Raw genomic sequence first — 17,302 nt, forward strand, 5'->3', positions numbered from 1 at the left:
GTATGGAAAAAGTTATTTGCCAGTTCCGGTTTTCACACCCCAATCAAGTGTGATAGGGTACAGCAGTGCGAAAAAGGTATATGGGGCCTATATATTATCACTTCATTTCTACCAAAATAGGTGAAAATTATTATTTTCACTTACTTTTGTAGAAAATAAGCACCTCACAGCGGCAGGAACACCTCATGCACCGTTTTCGGCTTTCACCCCCCAACCATCACGCCGCGGCCGGAACATTTCTTGCGCCGGTTCCAGCTTTCACACCCAAAAGCACCTTGTCGCGGCCAGAACATCTCATGCGTCGGTTCCGGCTTTACTCCCCCAAGCACCCTGCCAAGGTGGTGACATTTCATTCACAGGTTCATGCTTTCACCCTCCAGGCACATAGCTGAGTATGGAAAAAGTTATTTGCTGGTTTCGGTTTTCACACCCCAATCAAGTGTGATAGGGTACAGCGGTGTGAAAGTGGTATATTTAGCCCATATATTATCATTTTATTTCTACCAAAGTAGGTGAAAATTATTATTTTCACTCACTTTTGTAGAAAATAAGCACCTCACCCTCCAGGCACATAGCTGCGTATGGAAAAAGTTATTTGTCAGGTCCGGTTTTCACACCCCAATCAAGTGTGATAGGGTACAGCAGTGCGAAAAACGTATATGGGGCCTATATATTATCACTTCATTTCTACCAAAGTAGGTGAAAATTATTATTTTCACTTACTTTTGTAGAAAAAAAAGCACCTCACAGAGGCAGGAACATCTCATGCACCGTTTTCGGCTATCACCCCCCAACCATCACGCCGCGGCCGGAACATTTCTTGCGCCGGTTCCAGCTTTCACTCCCAAAAGCACCTCGTCGCGGCCAGAACATCTCATGCGTCGGTTCCGGCTTTACTCCCCCAAGCACCCTACCAAGGTGGTGACATTTCATTCACAGGTTCCAGCTTTCACCCTCCAGACACATAGCTGAGTATGGAAAAAGTTATTTGCTGGTTTTGGTTTTCACACCCCAATCAAGTGTGATAGGGTACAGCGGTGTGAAAGTGGTATATTGAGCCTATATATTATCATTTTATTTCGACCAAAGTAGGTGAAAATTATTATTTTCACTAACTTTTGTAGAAAATAAGCACCTCACCCTCCAGGCACATAGCTGCATATGGAAAAAGTTATTTGCCAGTTTCGGTTTTCACACCCCAATCAAGTGTGATAGGGTACAGCAGTGTGAAAAAGGTAAATGGGGATCTAAATATTTTATCACTTCATTTCTACCAAAGTAGGTGAAAATTATTATTTTCACTTACTTTTGTAGAAAATAAGTACCTCACAGCGGCAGGAACATCTTGTGCACCGTTTTCGGCTTTCACCCCCCAACCATCACTCCGCGGCCGGAAGATTTCTTGCGCCGGTTCCAGCTTTCACACCCAAAAGCACCTCGTCGCGGCAAGAACATCTCATGCGTCGGTTCCGGCTTCACTCCCCAAGCACCCCAAGGTGGTGACATTTCATTCACAGGTAAATGCTTTCACCCTCCAGGCACATAGCTGAGTATGGAAAAAGTTATTTGCTGGTTTCGGTTTTCACACCCCAATCAAGTGTGATAGGGTACAGCGGTGTGAAAGTGGTATATTGAGCCTATATATTATCATTTTATTTCTACCAAAGTAGGTGAAAATTATTATTTTCACTTACTTTTGTAGAAAATAAGCACCTCACAGCGGCAGGAACATCTCATGCACCGTTTTCGGCTTTCACCCCCCAACCATCACGCCGCGGCCGGAACATTTCTTGCGCCGGTTCCGGCTTTCACTCCCAAAAGCACCTCGTCGCGGCCAGAACATCTCATGCGTCGGTTCCGGCTTTAATCCCCTAAGCAACTTGCCAAGTCGGGAACATTTCATTCACAGGTTCCAGCTTTCACCCTCCAGGCACAGAGCTGCTTATGGAGCAGGTTATTCGCCGTGTACAGTTTTCACACCCCAATCAAGTGTGATAGGGTACAGCGGTGTGAAAGTGGTATATGGGGCCTATGTACTATCACTTAATTTTTATCAAAGTAGGAGAAAATTATTATATTCACCTACTTTAGTACAAAATAAGTATTCTTGACATTCAATAAAAAGGCAATGCAGACAATATCACTGATATCTCCTGCACAGATATCAGTCCTGATTTGGCTCGCTGTCTGCATAAAATAATATAAGGACCTAAATTCATCAAAGTTTAAACGTAATGTACGGGTCTATAACAAATATACACATTTGATAAACATGCATGTATGCCAGCAAGATATTATCGCGCCTCCTTACCTGTTGTGGGTAGCTGCTTCTGCCATCCAAGGTTTGGAATATGCTGTAGTAAAAATGACGTCACAGTAGTCCAGAGATGTAGGTGGGTAAGTAGTTGACATCACAATTCATTCATGGAGAAGGTCTACCTGAAAAAAAGAAGAAGGAGGCGCGATAATATGTTCATGACATACATGAATATTTATTAATACTGTGTCTTACATCGTAACACTCATAAATGCAGTACTGTACAGACAACACAAGTCATCCTTATAGGTCCCTGCCGCAGTGATTGCAAATACATGCTTCAGCACATATTAGACCCTTAACTGTGGACCCGGCACTCAGTTTTACAAACTGAGCATGTCCCCGGGTACGTACTTTGCAGCAGCCAGTCTTGAGGAGCTGTCAGGGACTATCACCCCCCAAGCACCTCACAGTGCCTGGAACATCTCATGCGCCAGTTTAGGCTTTCACCCCCCTGCATGGCAATCTCATGCGCCAGATCTGGCACCTTGCCAAAGCACCTCGCCATGGCCGGAACATTTCATGCGCCGGTTCCAGCTTTCACTCCCAAAAGCACCTCGTCGCGGCCAGAACATCTCATGCGTCGGTTCCAGCTTTACTCCCCCAAGCACCCTGCCAAGGTGGTGACATTTCATTCACAGGTTCCAGCTTTCACCCTCCAGGCACATAGCTGAGTATGGAAAAAGTTATTTGCTGGTTTCGGTTTTCACACCCCAATCAAGTGTGATAGGGTACAGCGGATTGAAAGTGGTATATTGAGCCCATATATTATCATTTTATTTCTACCAAAGTAGGTGAAAATTATTATTTTCACTCACTTTTGTAGAAAATAAGCACCTCTCCCTCCAGGCTCATAGCTGCGCATGGAAAAAGTTATTTGCCAGTTCCGGTTTTCACACCCCAATCAAGTGTGATAGGGAACAGCAGTGCGAAAAAGGTATATGGGGCCTATATATTATCACTTCATTTCTACCAAAATAGGTGAAAATTATTATTTTCACTTACTTTTGTAGAAAATAAGCACCTCACAGCGGCAGGAACATCTCCTGCACTGTTTTCGGCTTTCACCCCCCAACCATCACGCCGCGGCCGGAACATTTCTTGCGCCGGTTCCGGCTTTCACTCCCAAAAGCACCTCGTCGCGGCCAGAACATCTCATGCGTCGGTTCCGGCTTTACTCCACCGAGCACCCTGCCAAGGTGGTGACATTTCATTCACAGGTTCCAGCTTTCACCCTCCAGGCACATAGCTGAGTATGGAAAAAGTTATTTGCTGGTTTCGGTTTTCACACCCCAATCAAGTGTGATAGGGTACAGCGGTTTGAAAGTGGTATATTGAGCCCATATATTATCATTTTATTTCTACCAAAGTAGGTGAAAATTATTATTTTCACTCACTTTTGTAGAAAATAAGCACCTCACCTTCCAGGCACATAGCTGCGTATGGAAAAAGTTATTTGCCAGTTCCGGTTCTCACACCCCAATTAAGTGTGATAGGGTACAGCAGTGCGAAAAACGTATATGGGGCCTATATATTATCATTTCATTTCTACCAAAATAGGTGAAAATTATTATTTTCACTTACTTTTGTAGAAAATAAGCACCTCACAGCGGCAGGAACATCTCATGCACCGTTTTCGGCTTTCACCCCCCAACCATCACGCCGCGGCCGGAACATTTCTTGCGCCGGTTCCGGCTTTCACTCCCAAAAGCACCTCGTCGCGGCCAGAACATCTCATGCGTCGGTTCCGGCTTTACTCCCCCAAGCACCCTGCCAAGGTGGTGACATTTCATTCACAGGTTCCAGCTTTCACCCTCCAGGCACATAGCTGAGTATGGAAAAATGTATTTGCTGGTTTCGGTTTTCACACCCCAATCAAGTGTGATAGGGTACAGCGGTTTGAAAGTGGTATATTGAGTCCATATATTATCATTTTATTTCTACCAAAGTAGGTGAAAATTATTATTTTCACTCACTTTTGTAGAAAATAAGCACCTCACCCTCCAGGCACATAGCTGCGTATGGAAAAAGTTATTTGCCAGTTCCGGTTTTCACACCCCAATCAAGTGTGATAGGGTACAGCAGTGCGAAAAAGGTATATGGGGCCTATATATTATCACTTCATTTCTACCAAAGTAGGTGAAAATTATTATTTTCACTTACTTTTGTAGAAAATAAGCACCTCACAGCGGCAGGAACATCTCATGCACCGTTTTCGGCTTTCACCCCCCAACCATCACGCCGCGGCCGGAACATTTCTTGCGCCGGTTCCGGCTTTCACTCCCAAAAGCACCTCGTCGCGGCCAGAACATCTCATGCGTCGGTTCCGGCTTTACTCCCCCAAGCACCCTACCAAGGTGGTGACATTTCATTCACAGGTTCCAGCTTTCACCCTCCAGACACATAGCTGAGTATGGAAAAAGTTATTTGCTGGTTTTGGTTTTCACACCCCAATCAAGTGTGATAGGGTACAGCGGAGTGAAAGTGGTATATTGAGCCTATATATTATCATTTTATTTCGACCAAAGTAGGTGAAAATTATTATTTTCACTCACTTTTGTAGAAAATAAGCACCTCACCTTCCAGGCACATAGCTGCGAATGGAAAAAGTTATTTGCCAGTTCCGGTTTTCACACCCCAATCAAGTGTGATAGGGTACAGCAGTGCGAAAAAGGTATATGGGGCCTATATATTATCACTTCATTTCTACCAAAATAGGTGAAAATTATTATTTTCACTTACTTTTGTAGAAAATTAGCACCTCATAGCGGCAGGAACACCTCATGCACCGTTTTCGTCTTTCACCCACCAACCATCACGCCGCGGCCGGAACATTTCTTGCGCCGGTTCCGGCTTTCACTCCCAAAAGCACCTTGTCGCAGGCCAGAACATCTCATGCGTCGGTTCCGGCTTTACTCCCCCAAGCACCCTACCAAGGTGGTGACATTTCATTCACAGGTTCCAGCTTTCACCCTCCAGACACATAGCTGAGTATGGAAAAAGTTATTTGCTGGTTTCGGTTTTCACACCCCAATCAAGTGTGATAGGGTACAGCGGTGTGAAAGTGGTATATTGAGCCTATATATTATCATTTTATTTCGACCAAAGTAGGTGAAAATTATTATTTTCACTCACTTTTGTAGAAAATAAGCACCTCACCCTCCAGGCACATAGCTGCAGATGGAAAAAGTTATTTGCCAGTTCCGGTTTTCACACCCCAATCAAGTGTGATAGGGTACAGCAGTGCGAAAAAGGTATATGGGGCCTATATATTATCACTTCATTTCTACCAAAATAGGTGAAAAATATTATTTTCACTTACTTTAGTAGAAAATAAGCACCTCACAGCGGCAGGAACATCTCATGCACCGTTTTCGGCTTTCACCCCCCAACCATCACGCCGCGGCCGGAACATTTCTTGCGCCGGTTCCGTCTTTCACTCCCAAAAACACCTCGTCGCGGCCAGAACATCTCATGCGTCGGTTCCGGCTTTACTCCCCCAAGCACCCTGCCAAGGTGGTGACATTTCATTCACAGGTTCATGCTTTCACCCTCCAGGCACATAGCTGAGTATGGAAAAAGTTATTTGCTGGTTTCGGTTTTCACACCCCAATCAAGTGTGATAGGGTACAGCGGTGTGAAAGTGGTATATTGAGCCCATAAATTATCATTTTATTTCTACCAAAGTAGGTGAAAATTATTATTTTCACTCATTTTTGTAGAAAATAAGCACCTCACCCTCCAGGCACATAGCTGCGTATGGAAAAAGTTATTTGTCAGGTCCGGTTTTCACACCCCAATCAAGTGTGATAGGGTACAGCAGTGCGAAAAAGGTATATGGGGCCTATATATTATCACTTCATTTCTACCAAAGTAGGTGAAAATTATTATTTTCACTTACTTTTGTAGAAAAAAAGCACCTCACAGAGGCAGGAACATCTCATGCACCGTTTTCGGCTATAACCCCCAACCATCACGCCGCGGCCGGAACATTTCTTGCGCCGGTTCCGGCTTTCACTCCCAAAAGCACCTCGTCGCGGCCAGAACATCTCATGCGTCGGTTCCGGCTTTACTCCCCCAAGCACCCTGCCAAGGTGGTGACATTTCATTCACAGGTTCCAGCTTTCACCCTCCAGGCACATAGCTGAGTATGGAAAAAGTTATTTGCTGGTTTCGGTTTTCACACCCCAATCAAGTGTGATAGGGTACAGCGGTTTTAAAGTGGTATATTGAGCCCATATATTATCATTTTGTTTCTACCAAAGTAGGTGAAAATTATTATTTTCACTCACTTTTGTAGAAAATAAGCACCTCACCTTCCAGGCACATAGCTGCGTATGGAAAAAGTTATTTGACAGTTCCGGTTTTCACACCCCAATTAAGTGTGATAGGGTACAGCAGTGCGAAAAAGGTATATGGGGCCTATATATTATCACTTCATTTCTACCAAAATAGGTGAAAATTATTATTTTCACTTACTTTTGTAGAAAATAAGCAACTCACAGCGGCAGGAACATCTCATGCACCGTTTTCGGCTTTCACCCCCCAACCATCACGCCGCGGCCGGAACATTTCTTGCGCCGGTTCCGGCTTTCACTCCCAAAAGCACCTCGTCGCGGCCAGAACATCTCATGCGTCGGTTCCGGCTTTACTCCCCCAAGCACCCTGCCAAGGTGGTGACATTTCATTCACAGGTTCCAGCTTTCACCCTCCAGGCACATAGCTGAGTATGGAAAAATGTATTTGCTGGTTTCGGTTTTCACACCCCAATCAAGTGTGATAGGGTACAGCGGTTTGAAAGTGGAATATTGAGTCCATATATTATCATTTTATTTCTACCAAAGTAGGTGAAAATTATTATTTTCACTCACTTTTGTAGAAAATAAGCACCTCACCCTCCAGGCACATAGCTGCGTATGGAAAAAGTTATTTGCCAGTTCCGGTTTTCACACCCCAATCAAGTGTGATAGGGTACAGCAGTGCGAAAAAGGTATATGGGGCCTATATATTATCACTATATTTCAACCAAAATAGGTGAAAATTATTATTTTCACTTTCTTTTGTAGAAAATAAGCACCTCACAGCGGCAGGAACATCTCATGCACCGTTTTCGGCTTTCACCCCCCAACCATCACGCCGCGGCCGGAACATTTCTTGCGCCGGTTCCGGCTTTCACTCCCAAAAGCACCTCGTCGCGGCCAGAACATCTCATGCGTCGGTTCCGGCTTTACTCCCCCAAGCAACTTGCCAAGTCGGGAACATTTCATTCACAGGTTCCAGCTTTCACCCTCCAGGCACAGAGCTGCGTATGGAGCAGGTTATTCGCCGTGTACAGTTTTCACACCCCAATCAAGTGTGATAGGGTACAGCGGTGTGAAAGTGGTATATGGGGCCTATGTACTATCACTTAATTTTTATCAAAGTAGGTGAAAATTATTATATTCACCTACTTTAGTACAAAATAAGTATTCTTGACATTCAATAAAAAGGCAATGCAGACAATATCACTGATATCTCCTGCACAGATATCAGTCCTGATTTGGCTCGCTGTCTGCATAAAATAATATAAGGACCTAAATTCATCAAACTTTAAACGTAATGTACGGGTCTATAACAAATATACACATTTGATAAACACACATGTATGCCATTAAGATATTATCGCGCCTCCTTACCTGTTGTGGGTAGCTGCTTCTGCCATCCGACGTTTGGAATATGCTGTAGTAAAAATGACGTCACGGTAGTCCAGAGATGTAGTAGGTGGGTAAGTAGTTGACATCACAATTCATTCATGGAGAAGGTCTACCTGAAAAAAAGAAGAAGGAGGCGCGATAATATGTTCATGACATACATGAATATTTATTAATACTGTGTCTTACATCGTAACACTCATAAATGCAGTACTGTACAGACAACACAAGTCATCCTTATCAGTCCCTGCCCCAGTGATTGCAAATACATGCTACAGCACATATTAGACCCTTAACTGTGGACCCGGCACTCAGTTTTACAAACTGAGCAGGTCCCCGGGTACGTACTTTGCAGCAAGCTCTGTCCACTCCACGCATTGACCTGGTATTGCAGTACTTCCAGGACCGGTGCACCACCCTAATCTGTTATCCAAAAATAGACTAATTCCATTCCGGGCACTTGATTTGGTGTATCAATTGTTTGTGCACCTTTGTTCTAACTTTGTATTTAGAAATGCATGCATTTGCTTCAAGGTTTAACCCTTGTGCATAAAAAGTTTGAAATCCTGCCTCCAGTGTATCATTTTGTGACTATTTCTTGACTCCTTGAATTGTACTTTCTGGAATCGAGGCAGTTTAATACTTGACGTGACACTACACTTGAAATCAGCATGTGCGGCCTAGCCAAAAGACCGGAAGCCTGCCTAAATTAAATGACTTATCAATCGCTGCGCCCTCCCAATATATATGCAAACACTATGTGACTTACCTACGATCTTACCACAGAAACATCAACTGGAACACAGCAATGGAATTTTTGGACCCCCCTCCCTCTCGATTTGAAATGGCTTGGTTTTTTTTTTTTTTTTTATTTCTTTTTCGCTTCTCTTATATTTTGTTTTCTTTTGTTAAACTTATATTTTTTTCTTTTATCTTTTCTCTCTTTTGTTTTGGGAATTTTTTTTCCTCTTCAATTTTTTCCGAGCCAAACAATTGATGATCATTGAGAGGGGGATTTAGAAAAAGTATCACTTACCTTCTTCGGACCATCATTTGGGTGGTAACTGCCAATAAAAGAAAACATTGGCCCACCCAGCTCACCTACACACGACTGTCCTGTCTGCCTGTCTGTTCCAAGTGACTGTCTGGCTGTCAGGTTCCGGAATCCGAGTGAGCAGCTTGTGATGTCATAGAGGGCAGATTGTGATGTCACACAAAGGTTCCTGCCACATGAATGCTTGTCCATCTGACTGTCTACTATTGCTGCTGAATGGGCTCAAAACAGGAAAGCCGTCATTGCACCTGATTGTGCAAGATTCCTCCTTCTCCTCTGCAGCAGCTAGCTGATTGATTTAGCCAGCAGCAGTCAGGGACTATCACCCCCCAAGCACCTCACATTGCCTGGAACATCTCATGCGCCAGTTTAGGCTTTCACCCCCCTTCATGCACATCGCAAAAGCATGGCAATCTCATGCGCCAGATCTGGCACCTTGCCAAAGCACCTCGCCATGGTCGTAACATTTCATGCGCCGGTTCCAGCTTTCACTCTCAAAAGCACCTCGTCGCGGCCAAAACATCTCATGCGTCGGTTCCGGCTTTACTCCCCCAAGCACCCTGCGTCGGTTCCGGCTTTACTCCCCCAAGCACCCTGCCAACATTTCATTCACAGGTTCCAGCTTTCACCCTCCAGGCACATAGCTGAGTATGGAAAAAGTTAATTGCTGGTTTCGGTTTTCACACCCCAATCAAGTGTGATAGGGTACAGCGGTTTGAAAGTGGTATATTGAGCCCATATATTATCATTTTATTTCTACCAAAGTAGGTGAAAATTATTATTTTCACTCACTTTTGTAGAAAATAAGCACCTCACCCTCCAGGCACATAGCTGCGTATGGAAAAAGTTATTTGCCAGTTTCGGGTTTCACACCCCAATCAAGTGTGATAGTGTACAGCAGTGTGAAAAAGGTATATGGGGCTCTATATATTTTATCACTTCATTTCTACCAAAGTAGGTGAAAATTATTATTTTCACTTACTTTTGTAGAAAATAAGTACCTCACAGCGGCAGGAACATCTCGTGCACCGTTTTCGACTTTCACCCCCCAACCATCACTCCGCGGCCGGAAGATTTCTTGCGCCGGTTCCAGCTTTCACACCCAAAAGCACCTTGTCGCGGCCAGAACATCTCATGCGTCGGTTCCGGCTTTACTCCCCCAAGCACCCTGCCAAGGTGGTGACATTTCATTCACAGGTTCATGCTTTCACCCTCCAGGCACATAGCTGAGTATGGAAAAAGTTATTTGCTGGTTTCGGTTTTCACACCCCAATCAAGTGTGATAGGGTACAGCGGTGTGAAAGTGGTATATTGAGCCCATAAATTATCATTTTATTTCTACCAAAGTAGGTGAAAATTATTATTTTCACTCACTTTTGTAGAAAATAAGCACCTCACCCTCCAGGCACATAGCTGCGTATGGAAAAAGTTATTTGTCAGGTCCGGTTTTCACACCCCAATCAAGTGTGATAGGGTACAGCAGTGCGAAAAAGGTATATGGGGCCTATATATTATCACTTCATTTCTACCAAAGTAGGTGAAAATTATTATTTTCACTTACTTTTGTAGAAAAAAAGCACCTCACAGAGGCAGGAATATCTCATGCACCGTTTTCGGCTATCACCCCCCAACCATCACGCCGCGGCCGGAACATTTCTTGCGCCGGTTCCGGCTTTCACTCCCAAAAGCACCTCGTCGCGGCCAGAACATCTCATGCGTCGGTTCCGGCTTTACTCCCCCAAGCACCCTGCCAAGGTGGTGACATTTCATTCACAGGTTCCAGCTTTCACCCTCCAGGCACATAGCTGAGTATGGAAAAAGTTATTTGCTGGTTTCGGTTTTCACACCCCAATCAAGTGTGATAGGGTACAGCGGTTTTAAAGTGGTATATTGAGCCCATATATTATCATTTTATTTCTACCAAAGTAGGTGAAAATTATTATTTTCACTCACTTTTGTAGAAAATAAGCACCTCACCTTCCAGGCACATAGCTGCGTATGGAAAAAGTTATTTGCCAGTTCCGGTTTTCCCATTCCAATTAAGTGTGATAGGGTACAGCGTTGCGAAAAAGGTATATGGGGCCTATATATTATCACTTCATTTCTACCAAAATAGGTGAAAATTATTATTTTCACTTACTTTTGTAGAAAATAAGCACCTCACAGCGGCAGGAACATCTCATGCACCGTTTTCGGCTATCACCCCCCAACCATCACGCCGCGGTCGGAACATTTCTTGCGCCGGTTCCGGCTTTCACTCCCAAAAGCACCTCGTCGTGGCCAGAACATCTCATGCGTCGGTTCCGGCTTTACTCCCCCAAGCACCCTGCCAAGGTGGTGACATTTCATTCACAGGTTCCAGCTTTCACCCTCCAGGCACATAGCTGAGTATGGAAAAAGTTATTTGCTGGTTTCGGTTTTCACACCCCAATCAAGTGTGATAGGGTACAGCGGTTTTAAAGTGGTATATTGAGCCCATATATTATCATTTTATTTCTACCAAAGTAGGTGAAAATTATTATTTTCACTCACTTTTGTAGAAAATAAGCACCTCACCTTCCAGGCACATAGCTGCGTATGGAAAAAGTTATTTGCCAGTTCCGGTTTTCACACCCCAATTAAGTGTGATAGGGTACAGCAGTGCGAAAAAGGTATATGGGGCCTATATATTATCACTTCATTTCTACCAAAATAGGTGAAAATTATTATTTTCACTTACTTTTGTAGAAAATAAGCACCTCACAGCGGCAGGAACATCTCATGCACCGTTTTCGGCTTTCACCCCCCAACCATCACGTCGCGGCCGGAACATTTCTTGCGCCGGTTCCGGCTTTCACTCCCAAAAGCACCTCGTCGCGGCCAGAACATCTCATGCGTCGGTTCCGGCTTTACTCCCCCAAGCACCCTGCCAAGGTGATGACATTTCATTCACAGGTTCCAGCTTTCACCCTCCAGGCACATAGCTGAGTATGGAAAAATGTATTTGCTGGTTTCGGTTTTCACACCCCAATCAAGTGTGATAGGGTACAGCGGTTTGAAAGTGGTATATTGAGTCCATATATTATCATTTTATTTCTACCAAAGTAGGTGAAAATTATTATTTTCACTCACTTTTGTAGAAAATAAGCACCTCACCCTCCAGTCACATAGCTGCGTATGGAAAAAGTTATTTGCCAGTTCCGGTTTTCACACCCCAATCAAGTGTGATAGGGTACAGCAGTGCGAAAAAGGTATATGGGGCCTATATATTATCACTTCATTTCTACCAAAATAGGTGAAAATTATTATTTTCACTTACTTTTGTAGAAAATAAGCACCTCACAGTGGCAGGAACACCTCATGCACCGTTTTCGGCTTTCACCCCCCAACCATCACGCCGCGGCCGGAACATTTCTTGCGCCGGTTCCAGCTTTCACACCCAAAAGCACCTTGTCGCGGCCAGAACATCTCATGCGTCGGTTCCGGCTTTACTCCCCCAAGCACCCTGCCAAGGTGGTGACATTTCATTCACAGGTTCATGCTTTCACCCTCCAGGCACATAGCTGAGTATGGAAAAAGTTATTTGCTGGTTTCGGTTTTCACACCCCAATCAAGTGTGATAGGGTACAGCGGTGTGAAAGTGGTATATTTAGCCCATATATTATCATTTTATTTCTACCAAAGTAGGTGAAAATTATTATTTTCACTCACTTTTGTAGAAAATAAGCACCTCACCCTCCAGGCACATAGCTGCGTATGGAAAAAGTTATTTGTCAGGTCCGGTTTTCACACCCCAATCAAGTGTGATAGGGTACAGCAGTGCGAAAAACGTATATGGGGCCTATATATTATCACTTCATTTCTACCAAAGTAGGTGAAAATTATTATTTTCACTTACTTTTGTAGAAAATAAGTACCTCACAGCGGCAGGAACATCTCATGCACCGTTTTCGGCTTTCACCCCCCAACCATCACGCCGCGGCCGGAACATTTCTTGCGCCGGTTCCAGCTTTCACTCCCAAAAGCACCTTGTCGCGGCCAGAACATCTCATGCGTCGGTTCCGGCTTTACTCCCCCAAGCACCCTGCCAAGGTGGTGACATTTCATTCACAGGTTCCAGCTTTCACCCTCCAGACACATAGCTGAGTATGGAAAAAGTTATTTGCTGGTTTTGGTTTTCACACCCCAATCAAGTGTGATAGGGTACAGCGGTGTGAAAGTGGTATATTGAGCCCATATATTATCATTTTATTTCTACCAAAGTAGGTGAAAATTATTATTTTCACTCACTTTTGTAGAAAATAAGCACCTCACCCTCCAGGCACATAGCTGCGTATGGAAAAAGTTATTTGTCAGGTCCGGTTTTCACACCCCAATCAAGTGTGATAGGGTACAGCAGTGCGAAAAAGGTATATGGGGCCTATATATTATCACTTAATTTCTACCAAAATAGGTGAAAATTATTATTTTCACTTACTTTTGTAGAAAATTAGCACCTCATAGCGGCAGGAACACCTCATGCACCGTTTTCGTCTTTCACCCACCAACCATCACGCCGCGGCCGGAACATTTCTTGCGCCGGTTCCGGCTTTCACTCCCAAAAGCACCTTGTCGCAGGCCAGAACATCTCATGCGTCGGTTCCGGCTTTACTCCCCCAAGCACCCTACCAAGGTGGTGACATTTCATTCACAGGTTCCAGCTTTCACCCTCCAGACACATAGCTGAGTATGGAAAAAGTTATTTGCTGGTTTTGGTTTTCACACCCCAATCAAGTGTGATAGGGTACAGCGGTGTGAAAGTGGTATATTGAGCCTATATATTATCATTTTATTTCGACCAAAGTAGGTGAAAATTATTATTTTCACTCACTTTTGTAGAAAATAAGCACCTCACCCTCCAGGCACATAGCTGCGTATGGAAAAAGTTATTTGCCAGTTCCGGTTTTCACACCCCAATCAAGTGTGATAGGGTACAGCAGTGCGAAAAAGGTATATGGGGCCTATATATTATCACTTCATTTCTACCAAAATAGGTGAAAAATATTATTTTCACTTACTTTAGTAGAAAATAAGCACCTCACAGCGGCAGGAACATCTCATGCACCGTTTTCGGCTTTCACCCCCCAACCATCACGCCGCGGCCGGAACATTTCTTGCGCCGGTTCCGTCTTTCACTCCCAAAAACACCTCGTCGCGGCCAGAACATCTCATGCGTCGGTTCCGGCTTTACTCCCCCAAGCACCCTGCCAAGGTGGTGACATTTCATTCACAGGTTCATGCTTTCACCCTCCAGGCACATAGCTGAGTATGGAAAAAGTTATTTGCTGGTTTCGGTTTTCACACCCCAATCAAGTGTGATAGGGTACAGCGGTGTGAAAGTGGTATATTGAGCCCATAAATTATCATTTTATTTCTACCAAAGTAGGTGAAAATTATTATTTTCACTCATTTTTGTAGAAAATAAGCACCTCACCCTCCAGGCACATAGCTGCGTATGGAAAAAGTTATTTGTCAGGTCCGGTTTTCACACCCCAATCAAGTGTGATAGGGTACAGCAGTGCGAAAAAGGTATATGGGGCCTATATATTATCACTTCATTTCTACCAAAGTAGGTGAAAATTATTATTTTCACTTACTTTTGTAGAAAAAAAGCACCTCACAGAGGCAGGAACATCTCATGCACCGTTTTCGGCTATCACCCCCCAACCATCACGCCGCGGCCGGAACATTTCTTGCGCCGGTTCCGGCTTTCACTCCCAAAAGCACCTCGTCGCGGCCAGAACATCTCATGCGTCGGTTCCGGCTTTACTCCCCCAAGCACCCTGCCAAGGTGGTGACATTTCATTCACAGGTTCCAGCTTTCACCCTCCAGGCACATAGCTGAGTATGGAAAAAGTTATTTGCTGGTTTCGGTTTTCACACCCCAATCAAGTGTGATAGGGTACAGCGGTTTTAAAGTGGTATATTGAGCCCATATATTATCATTTTGTTTCTACCAAAGTAGGTGAAAATTATTATTTTCACTCACTTTTGTAGAAAATAAGCACCTCACCTTCCAGGCACATAGCTGCGTATGGAAAAAGTTATTTGCCAGTTCCGGTTTTCACACCCCAATTAAGTGTGATAGGGTACAGCAGTGCGAAAAAGGTATATGGGGCCTATATATTATCACTTCATTTCTACCAAAATAGGTGAAAATTATTATTTTCACTTACTTTTGTAGAAAATAAGCAACTCACAGCGGCAGGAACATCTCATGCACCGTTTTCGGCTTTCACCCCCCAACCATCACGCCGCGGCCGGAACATTTCTTGCGCCGGTTCCGGCTTTCACTCCCAAAAGCACCTCGTCGCGGCCAGAACATCTCATGCGTCGGTTCCGGCTTTACTCCCCCAAGCACCCTGCCAAGGTGGTGACATTTCATTCACAGGTTCCAGCTTTCACCCTCCAGGCACATAGCTGAGTATGGAAAAATGTATTTGCTGGTTTCGGTTTTCACACCCCAATCAAGTGTGATAGGGTACAGCGGTTTGAAAGTGGAATATTGAGTCCATATATTATCATTTTATTTCTACCAAAGTAGGTGAAAATTATTATTTTCACTCACTTTTGTAGAAAATAAGCACCTCACCCTCCAGGCACATAGCTGCGTATGGAAAAAGTTATTTGCCAGTTCCGGTTTTCACACCCCAATCAAGTGTGATAGGGTACAGCAGTGCGAAAAAGGTATATGGGGCCTATATATTATCACTATATTTCAACCAAAATAGGTGAAAATTATTATTTTCACTTTCTTTTGTAGAAAATAAGCACCTCACAGCGGCAGGAACATCTCATGCACCGTTTTCGGCTTTCACCCCCCAACCATCACGCCGCGGCCGGAACATTTCTTGCGCCGGTTCCGGCTTTCACTCCCAAAAGCACCTCGTCGCGGCCAGAACATCTCATGCGTCGGTTCCGGCTTTACTCCCCCAAGCAACTTGCCAAGTCGGGAACATTTCATTCACAGGTTCCAGCTTTCACCCTCCAGGCACAGAGCTGCGTATGGAGCAGGTTATTCGCCGTGTACAGTTTTCACACCCCAATCAAGTGTGATAGGGTACAGCGGTGTGAAAGTGGTATATGGGGCCTATGTACTATCACTTAATTTTTATCAAAGTAGGTGAAAATTATTATATTCACCTACTTTAGTACAAAATAAGTATTCTTGACATTCAATAAAAAGGCAATGCAGACAATATCACTGATATCTCCTGCACAGATATCAGTCCTGATTTGGCTCGCTGTCTGCATAAAATAATATAAGGACCTAAATTCATCAAACTTTAAACGTAATGTACGGGTCTATAACAAATATACACATTTGATAAACACACATGTATGCCATTAAGATATTATCGCGCCTCCTTACCTGTTGTGGGTAGCTGCTTCTGCCATCCGACGTTTGGAATATGCTGTAGTAAAAATGACGTCACGGTAGTCCAGAGATGTAGTAGGTGGGTAAGTAGTTGACATCACAATTCATTCATGGAGAAGGTCTACCTGAAAAAAAGAAGAAGGAGGCGCGATAATATGTTCATGACATACATGAATATTTATTAATACTGTGTCTTACATCGTAACACTCATAAATGCAGTACTGTACAGACAACACAAGTCATCCTTATCAGTCCCTGCCCCAGTGATTGCAAATACATGCTACAGCACATATTAGACCCTTAACTGTGGACCCGGCACTCAGTTTTACAAACTGAGCAGGTCCCCGGGTACGTACTTTGCAGCAAGCTCTGTCCACTCCACGCATTGACCTGGTATTGCAGTACTTCCAGGACCGGTGCACCACCCTAATCTGTTATCCAAAAATAGACTAATTCCATTCCGGGCACTTGATTTGGTGTATCAATTGTTTGTGCACCTTTGTTCTAACTTTGTATTTAGAAATGCATGCATTTGCTTCAAGGTTTAACCCTTGTGCATAAAAAGTTTGAAATCCTGCCTCCAGTGTATCATTTTGTGACTATTTCTTGACTCCTTGAATTGTACTTTCTGGAATCGAGGCAGTTTAATACTTGACGTGACACTACACTTGAAATCAGCATGTGCGGCCTAGCCAAAAGACCGGAAGCCTGCCTAAATTAAATGACTTATCAATCGCTGCGCCCTCCCAATATATATGCAAACACTATGTGACTTACCTACGATCTTACCACAGAAACATCAACTGGAACACAGCAATGGAATTTTTGGACCCCCCTCCCTCTC

Source organism: Crinia signifera, chromosome 19 (assembly GCF_055691185.1).
Source record: "Crinia signifera chromosome 19, ASM5569118v1, whole genome shotgun sequence".
NCBI lineage: Eukaryota > Metazoa > Chordata > Amphibia > Anura > Myobatrachidae > Crinia > Crinia signifera.